Source organism: Schistocerca piceifrons, chromosome 1, assembly GCF_021461385.2.
Source record: "Schistocerca piceifrons isolate TAMUIC-IGC-003096 chromosome 1, iqSchPice1.1, whole genome shotgun sequence".
Taxonomy (NCBI): domain Eukaryota; kingdom Metazoa; phylum Arthropoda; class Insecta; order Orthoptera; family Acrididae; genus Schistocerca; species Schistocerca piceifrons.
This window is the reverse complement of record NC_060138.1, coordinates 715,626,015-715,636,009: the sequence shown is the minus strand read 5'-3', so window position 1 is coordinate 715,636,009 and position 9,995 is coordinate 715,626,015. Positions and strand designations below refer to the sequence as shown.

The 9,995-nt window shown below is 39.2% G+C and overlaps 1 non-coding gene across 1 annotated transcript; it reads left to right on the top strand.

Annotated features, from left to right (window-relative positions):
• Nucleotides 1-6,901: 6,901 nt before the first annotated feature.
• On the top strand, nucleotides 6,902-6,973 carry Trnag-ucc. The gene has a single exon. It is a non-coding gene; the product is annotated as a tRNA-Gly (tRNA).
• The last annotated feature ends 3,022 nt before the right edge of the window (nucleotides 6,974-9,995 follow it).

Here is a 9,995-nt window from a genome sequence, read left to right as displayed (position 1 = left end):
CACAGTGGGGCAAGTGTGTCAACAGCCAGGGTCAATACTTCTAACATACAGGTAATGGTTTCTGTAATTATGCCTCCGGCTCGTTTCTTTTTGAACGCCCCTTATGAACGCTTATGCAGCGTAAAAACCGGACCTTAAGGTTATTAATGGATTTCATTTTTTATAAAAGCATAACAAAACGTTTCACACATTTGTTGAGGAATCGTCAGAAAAATAATGTTGTCTGCCAAACTGATATTTTGTGTTTAATTCTTGTGCAAACGGTGCACTAAAAGACTCACAGTCCAACGAAACAAGTATTCACTGAAGAACTGTAATTTTGTCTCCTGTAAATAGAACTGTCAGTACGTTTCACCTCGCCACATGTATAAACGATAATCGTCGTATTGATATTAGAAATTTTGGAGAAATCAGTTTAACTAAACCACTACATGTGTAATAATAATAAGGCAAATTGTTTTCTTGCTAAAATCAATGCTTGATTTCAACTATAAATGAGAAAAACTGTGTCAGATCCATCCCACACAGTGCATAATAAGAGAAACTTGGCGTGCTGCACCGATTCACGTGACTCAGATGTTGGTTTCAGTGTAATGACTCCACGCACAGTCTATGTTATGTATGGTCTATGGTGGCTACTCTCTTTTCGTAGTACTGTCGTATTCCATCCTGAATTTTTCATTGTTTGATTTGGTTTTTTGTTTTTATTATTATTCTTCCCTAGATGCGGGTTTCCCACACTAAGATTGCGTAGGCGTACAGATTACTAGTCGCGTCCAGTTTCAGCAGTTGTTAATTGCACTTGAATTTTTGACACAAAAAAAGAGTTTTTCTTTCTTACAAAGCGAATAGTACATTCTTGCCGGCCGGGGAGGCCGAGCGGTTCTAGGCGCTACAGTCTGGAACCGCGCGATCGCTACGGTCGCAGGTTTGAATCCTGCCTCGGGCATGGATGTGTGTAATGTCCTTAGGTTAGTTAGGTTTAAGCAGTTCTAAGTTCTAGGGGACGGATGACTTCAGAAGTTAAGTCCCATAGTGCTCAGAGCCATTTGAACGATTTTTTTTGAATAGTGCATTCTTATTGTACACAAGTATTTCAGCTTATTTTACAGTCACCGTAACACAGCGCCTTGAACAAGTGCTGCCGACGGGAGATTCTTTACCTGGTGCTGGCCACTGTTATCGTTTCCAAGAATTCCCATTATGTGCAAGCACTTCCAACATGTCCGGCAACGCCCAGTCCATTATCCTTTCTATTCGTGACAGTACATAAAACAATACCTGTCACAGCTTTCAGAACAAGCATACTGCCGGAAAACTTATTTACCGTGTGAGACATAAAACAGAAAATATTGGATATGGGTATTTTTTCACTCATATATTGCTAATTTAGTTTATCCAAAGATCAGATAGGTTTTCTCCCCCTGTGAGGTGGTGTTCAGGACGTGTATTCCACGGGAGTGGGGAACGTATCGCCATCCAAGCAAGTTGGTTGAGGGTTTCCGTGCTTTTCCTGAACCCTCTCAAATAAATTCCTTAAACAAAATCACTGCCATTTTGCTTCCACATCCTTGTCCAATCGAAACTTGGGCTCAGATTCTGCTGGCTTCATTGTCGACCTGTCTCTAGATTCTACCCTTTTTTCAATTTTTTGTTACAGGTCATTTGGGAAGTGTTAAGTTCTGTGTTGCTGAACGATTTCCTACTGGGTCTTTGTGATCTTCAGTACGACACCTTCAGAGTAACTGATATTTCACGAAGCAGTGAACACTGTGGTGAATTAATATAGGGAAACACTCTTACACACATCCATCATACGTTTCACTCTATTGCACAAGTGATAAAAATTTCCTCTTGCCATATAGCATTTAGTACCTTGTAGGTATAAATGTGAATGTAAATGCATAATTTAACAAGTTACAGAATTGTTTTCGCCCTAGTAGAGTGATGCGGTGCACAAGACAGTAAAATCACATTCTAGAGGACAGGAGTTCGACTAATCATCCGGAAATTATGATTAAGGACTTCCAATATTTCTTTAAATTGCTTTAAACAAACGCAACGCTGTGTCCTTTGACAAGAATGTGCCCGATTTGCTTCGCCAATAGAAGCTTGTGCTTTATCTACTAGAAGTGAAAAAGTAATTTCAATTCAAATACATATTACAGTGACTGAAAATGAAGTTCGGCGACTGTGAGTAATATATCCTACATAAAAACATTCGTTTATTTTTTAAAACATGTTAACGTGCGTAGATCGTAAGTCTGAATATTCTCAGAATACTATGAAAAAATATTTATTTAATCAAAATCTTTAATTTTTATTAAATTCATACAATATAGTTCTTAATTTCTACAAATTTGATGAGAAACCAAGCGATGTTATACTTTGGATGGACGACACACACAACATCTCTGTTGCTCATGTACATGGCAATTGTTGAATCTCTGATAGAGTAGGAGCAGCCATATTGAGTGCTTAAATTGCTGTAATGATGGAACGTTGTTCGCCAGTCTCTACATCAAAAATTCGTAAGTTCTTTGTACGCTTGATGAGTTGAACTTTTGATGTGTTCTTATTGACACGTTTACGTCTCTAACAACTGTTTTAGTTGAACCTGAAATCCGTTTCATTGCAGAATGTTGTGCGTTTATGGAGGTTTAAACTGTCATTAAACTCTCATTTGCAGCTTATTCACGTTCGTGATATTACATCACTCGCGAATCGACTGAAAAATGTCGTTTCTGACCTAAAATACTTAGGTTTCTTTTTACTTGCGTGAAAAGTTGTTAGAAGATAGTGAAATAAATACAGAATTCACTATATCTTTTGTTGCTGTAAGGAGCCACTTTTTATGATGTACGGAGTTGGAACTGGGAACTGTTATTTATTTATTTTACTTTTATTTTTCCCTGTTGCGCTAAAATTGTGGCATACGTCCGAAATCACCACCTCGGAAATCGTTACTGAGTCCGAAAAAATCGCTCGTTATGCGCCACGTAATAAGATCTCCCTGCGTGTCAAAATTATTGCAATTTTTTACGAAATAATATCCCAACTAACGCCACTGAAGATGCTACATGTGCGACAGTTCGAACTAGTTCGTAAATTAACCGGAAGAGGTGCTACCACAGCCTCTCCTTGGCGCTGCCAACTTCACTTGCATCCAGAGTGATACTGAAATTTAATCCCATATTGCATCCTGTATACGCTTATTCCGTCCTTAGCGTAGAAAAGATGCCTGGTGCTACATCCGAAGTGATTATTGATTCATTGTTACTGGTAATTTATTTTCGTTAATTATGCTTAATTTGGAGAGACACATCGACGCACGGCAGTTGTATAGAAATGACGTATCGTTTTCTGCTGCAGTGTTGATGAATAATTTTGGTTGCGGCATGTCATACTGTTAAATTTCATACTTCTCGTAAGTCGTTTTGAGCCTAGAGTGAGACAATGCACCGGATCTCTTGTTACTGTGTTTCCGATTATAGCTTATATGACGAGTTAAGAGATGTTTTACACCTAAACTAGTCAGTTATTTATTTTTATCAGTTACTTGATTGAAGACTATGCTATGTCGTTGCTGTGTAGTGGTGTGAATGCATTTTAGGATATTTCTACATATTGGGTCGTTCCATTCCAACTGGTGTTGCCTCAACATCTTATCTCAGGGTTGGTTAGAATTTAATATGTAGGCCTAGATTCTAACATTTACGAAACGTTATTGCATAAATGTGTTCTTGATGTGGAATACTTGAGATATTGCACTCGTTCAAGTGAGGGTGGTCGCGAACGACCTTGCAAATTGTTGACAAAAGATTACATATGCTGCATCAGCTCACTACTAAAAATTAACAGTTATTAAGTCACAAAGATATTTTACGGTAATTGTTTCGAAAAATTTCACCCGAAGTTTTACTCCTGTTTATAAAGACCTGCATCTGAAGGGGTCCTCCACTTTTTTTAGCTTTAACTACCGTTTGATAGAACTCCTTTTTCTACAAGAATTAACTCATTCCGTGGCTAGAAAATAAAAAAAGGTGTATCATACGACTACATATTAGTGAGTCATGGCTGGAATCTGTCAACTCATACAAGTATCAGACTAACATTTTGCATGAGTGTGAAATGGAACAATAACGTAGACTCAGCCGGGGGTAAAGCAGATGATAGAGTTCGGTTCATTTATAGGATGCCTGGAAAAGATTATCTGTCTACAAACTAGATTGCTTACGAAACACTCGTGAGACCCATCCTACAATATTGTCGTAGATTATTGCTAAAGTCTACGGTAACCGTGCCAAACATGACTAACAGGAGATATTGAACCTATACAAAAAAGGGCAGAGCGAAAGGCGAAAGGGGGCTCTTTTAGCCGCGGGAGAGGGTCTCTAAGAAGCTGAGATAGCGACGAAAAGATTAGACTATTTACAGCTCTCAGGTAGGTGTTTGAGCAGTCATTCTTCCCCTTCTCCATACGGGAATCAGTCCGATGGGAAGAGCCCTTTGCCAAAAAGTTCATATTGGTTTGTAGAATACAAACGTATATGTATGATCCAAGCCTCTTGTGGGGATCATACTGGTTCCACAACACACAAAGAAATTGATTATTACAACAAATTAAACTTGTGTTAATCATTTTAGATAATAGAATCGGGAAAACTGTACTGACGGCCCCTCCGATGTAGGAGCAGGTGCAAGAAGAGTTGCCAGGACAGAAAAGGAAATTGTCCTTTGTTCCTAAGGTTTCTATTTTAAATTACTGCATTGTAAAAAAATGTATGAAACAGAGCTGTATTGATATCTTTTTATTATTACCATCAGTTTCGGTAGTATACCATCTTCTCAGTGTGAAAAAGACTAATATTACTCGAGAATCATTACAATTATTGACACAAAAAACGTCATTGTCGCTATAAACTCTTCATAGGCGTGTATCTGTAGCGCGGCAATGAATGCTGTTACATCGAATAAACAGTCATCCACTAGATAGCAAGTATTGACTCACTTGAGTCGCCACTTGCTTTTTAATCAAGTATATGTCACTTAATAAGCAAAAATTTTCAGGTCTACGTATCCTGGCAGAAGAGATGCTTGTAGTTTTGCTCTGTGGCCTAATCGTCTCTCAGAACAGTAATTGAGACATTTAAGCTGTATGTTAGTTTTAATACCGGTAAGATTTCAGTTTACCCTTCTATTAACAGTACATTTAATATAATGTAGCTTGGAAAATAAAAATAACGGAGAAGGCTGGGTGTTGAGGCTACTCTATGACTATGCTGACCATAGTAAGACCATTTTATTTCATTTTTAGCGTTCTTCTTTACAGCCGGGGGGTTATGTTTTGAAACCATCCCTTCCTTGTTGTTTTTCACTTTCCTTTTTATTCGCTGCCTTAATGATAATTCACAGTAAACCTTTACAGTAAGCGACCCTCTGTTGCATCAAATTGATTAGCTAGATCAGTAGTAAAATGAATAAAACAGATAAGTGAAAAATGATTTTTCTCCATCGTTCAGATTACAAACCTTTCCTTTACACGTTGGATCGTGTAATAATCAGTTTTAGCGTTAAGTAGACAATAAGCTGCCGTATAAGATGTACAGAGCGTCCCAGGAGGAATGGTCAGCATTCAAGGATATGCCAGGAAAGATCATTCGAAGCAAAAAAGTAAGCGTGGGCTGTAAAATACATATTTTAAGAGTTTGGTATGGACGAAAAGAAGAAAAATTGGCCTTGTAAACATGGGCTCTAAAATGCGTATCTTAAGACCTATAAGTACTTCTTCAGTAGAAGGGATGTGTTTTGTAGTAGCGGAGAACTGTAAGTCATAGCTCCTAAGCTATTTATTTTAGACTCCATTTTTGACAGACCCTTTTGCTTCCATTGATCGTCATGTCCCTGAATACTGATTGTAGCTCCTGGGACACGCTGTGAGGAAGAGAAGTTTTCTTTCTTCTGATCCAGCTTTATCTTCATTACAAACATGTGTCGGTAACCGAAGGGAGTCACAGACACGAAGAAGTAAATACCACCTCGTGACGACGTGATTTTCGTTATATCCCAAGATATAAAACTGTGTTATGAGGATAATTCAGTCATGTGACTGAAATTGAAAGTTATCCTTTTGGTCAAGAAGAGTTCGAATATGACTGCTGAAATATGGGTACTGATGAATATTGCATATAGCAACCATAAGCCTAATGGAAGTTTCAGTTGTAAATTGTTGGTAGTGTATGGATGTAAATACAGATGAACTTACTAGATTAGGTGTATTTCTACTGCGTGGAAATCCACTGTGTTCGTGGAATGTATTTACGTCAAAGAGCAACCAGGAAATAATTCTAATGAAATTGCGTTGAACTGAACCGTTTATGACTGAGTGTATGATTTGTGCAAAACTAGAATATAGTTTCGCCCCAATGTTTGTAGATTTGTTATACATTCAGTTACTTTTAAGTCAAGCTGTTAAAAAACTCGTTAATAATGAGCATTGTCTCTATCTGGACAGTGAAATTTGGTAGTGTAAAGTCCCAACAACTTTGTAAAAACCGTTAACGTATCTTCGTGAAATATTTAGAGACAGCATAATGGTCTCCAGACGAGATCTATAAGAACGCATTCGGAGCTAATCAGTGAGCGTTTCTCATGAAGACATAAACATTTAAATTTCGTTAAGAACGCACGAACTTAATTGAAAAGTAAGTCGCGACACCAGTTAAACTGATCACGAATCAAACACTGATTGCATATTGTAATACTTAGTATCAATGTTAGGATTATGTTAAAAACGTACATTGATACTTTCGAAAATGGAATATAAGTACTAACATTGCTCATAGAAATATGCACTGTTTTCTCAAAAATAAAGAGAAATTATGGCGACACAGCGTCGTGGGCGATGGTGGTGTAATGGTCAGCATAGTTGCCTTCCAAGCAGTTGATCCGGGTTCGATTCCCGGCCATCGCATTCATTTTTATTTTCCGATCTGTATTCTATTAAACATCCTCCAGCAGGGGTGATACTTATAGTATTACTAGGGTTAGAATTAAAAGCATTAAAATTAAATGTGCCAGTTACTGAGTATGAAATCTTACTTTTGACTGAAACTGGAGAGAATCATTTTTGTTGCTTTCAATACAGCCATAAAAAAGGAAAAATAAAGGCTCATAAAAGGAAATGTTTGTCAAACTAAGGAAAGAGAAAAATCATTGATACAATTATTTTATTATTCATGTTACTATCGTTCACTAAAGAGTTACAGTGAAGCATCGGTAAGGCCGTGAGTAGGTCGCAGAACTCTATACGCAACCAGAACTCTTTAGAGATGAGAAAGAAGAAAAATAAAAGATAAAAACAATATGTAAAAGTTTCAAATCAAAACATGCAAAACGGTCGCACAGGAGGTAATTAAAAAAATTAAAATTAAAATCATGCGAAGCTGTCATAAAGCACTGATATGAAACTTCCTGGCAGATTAAAACTGTGTGCCCGACCGAGACTCGAACTCGGGACCTTTGCCTTTCGCGGGCAAGTGCTCTACCATCTTTTTTTTGTTTTTTTGTTTTTTTTTTCTTTTTTAATTTTGTTCCATAAGAGATAGTTGACCAACGAAGTAAATGTGTACACGTGAACAAAATCCCTTCTTTTGGAGTTGTGGAAAGAAAATAGGTCCGCTACATTCTTCCATCATTGTGCGGGAGCAATTTTTATAGGAGAGCCAGGCGTACTTCCGCCCGCTGGCGTCTCAGGTTTGCGTCAGCAACCTATTAGTGCTGCTACACGAGGGCAAAGAGTAAACGAAATAGCCACCTTGTTGGCGCAAAAGGAATGAGAAACTTAATAGAGAATATCATTAAAAAAAATTAATCCTGAGATTGTACAAAATACCGTTTAACCGTTCTTCAGCTCTATCGGTAGGACAAAGTTCGGTTCAAGAAATTTGCGTAATTTTCTTTGTATTTCTTTTGTCGTTCGAGCTTTTCAAGTTCTGTCATCAGGTACATCCAATAGTCTGGTGCACTCTTCGTCATAGCCGTTGAGATGTAATGGACTGTCAGTCCTTTGAGCCAGTTGGCTGACCTTCTTTTAGTGTTAGGATATGGCACGTCATCTGGCAGAAGGACGTGTGTCGGTGTAACGGTGTTAGGTGACGTGCGGAGCAAATGTGCTAGTTTTTGCCTGAAGAGATTCCACACGTCTTTCACATCGTCACAGACGAAACGATGTTCTTCGGTGTCGACGACGTTGCAGCTGGGACAGTTTGGTGTGTGTGCCAGACGTATCGCGTGCAGTTTCGAGTTGGTGGGGATTTTTCTATTGACTGCGAGGTACCACGTCGATCGCACATTGGATGGTAGATGGTGGTCAGATATGTTTTCCCATATGTTTTTCCAATTATAATGTCGAAACTTGTTTTCTATTCGATTGCGCAATTTTTCTCCCAGCAAGGTGTTGTAAACCTCCTTAACCTGATATATGTCCTTCTCCGGTATTCTATGGCGTACATAGCTGTATTCCACAAGAAAGTGTTTATAGTGGCACAACTCGTGGGAGATGTGATGCACATCGATTGGTGGATCTCTGCTGACTGGGGTGATTTCACGTAAGAGATGAGCCACTAAGTTTTGCTAACGTATAGCGCTTGCGCTTTAAGGTAGATGTCTGTTAGATGTAGCCCTCCATTGCGTGTCGATAGCGTCAAGGTATTATAGGAAACCTTAAATATCTGACCTCTGCTGACAAAATAACCAAGCGCTGCTTGCATTTGGTGTGCTATGGTTCGTGGCAGAGGAAGCACTTGAGCAACATAGTTTACTTTGGAGGTTATATAGGTATTGACTAGTTGCACTTTTTGTATTGCATTTAAATTACGCAAGCTGTGTTGTTTTATGCTTGCTCGTAATGTGGCAAGTAATTTTCTGTAATTGAGAGCGGCTGTGCGGCGGATATTATTCGTATATTCTATTCCAAGGCATTTTAGTTTTTCCACAGTGTTGATACGTCCAGCGGCTCTGATCTCTATGCCCCTACCAAGATTCATAATACCAGATTTATTGCGGTTGAGTTTAGCTCCTGACGCCAGTTCGTAGGTCGCCACAACTTCAAGTACTGTTGCCACCTCGCTTTCGTCAGTCACAATTACCCCTACATCGTCCGCGTAGGCTTGACATATGATCTTCTGTCCGTGTATATGTAATCCACGGAGTTGCCGAGTCAGGGATACTAAGAGAGGTTCAAGCGTAATCGCGAAAAGCGTCATGGACATGGGGCAACCTTGTCTTACCGAACTGTGAATATTGATCGGGTGACTGAGTTGTCCGTTGACACTGATTCTTGACGTGCTATTCGTCAGTATGTTTTTCACGGGGGCTATAATTTTCTGGGGGAAGTGCATGGATGTCATACACCGGAACAAAGTCAAGCGACATCAGGGCACAGCGAATGTTGCAGGCTTCCGATATCGCTATAATGTCTCTGTAGTCGCATAAGGTCTGAAATATCGTTCTATCCTTTCCCACACTTGTCTGGTAAGCTCCTGTCGCTGTGCGAATAACTGAATTAAACCTTTGCATCATGATACGGGCGAAGATTTTATAATCACTATTGAGAAGTGTTATGGGTCGGAGATTCTCCACGGTTTTGCCTCTTGGTGTTTTGGGGACTAAGACCACTGTACCTTCACAGAATTCCTTCGGAAGGTCAGTGTCGGCATTTAGTATTTCATTACAGACGAGTGTCAATTTAGCAATTATCTTTTCACGAAAAGTTTGATAAAATTCAGCGGGTAGCCCATCTGGTCCAAGTGATTTATTCTTTGGACTCCTCGAGATGGCATCTTCGACGTCTTCATCCGTTATCCTTGCTGCGAGCTCATCAGCTTCTTCTGGAGTGAGTCGCTCTGTCGTCCTAGCAGTGAGAGCTTGCTGCGCTGTTTCATCTGTCTGTGTATTGGCCAACAACTCACTAAAGTGTCGATGGATCTCGTCTC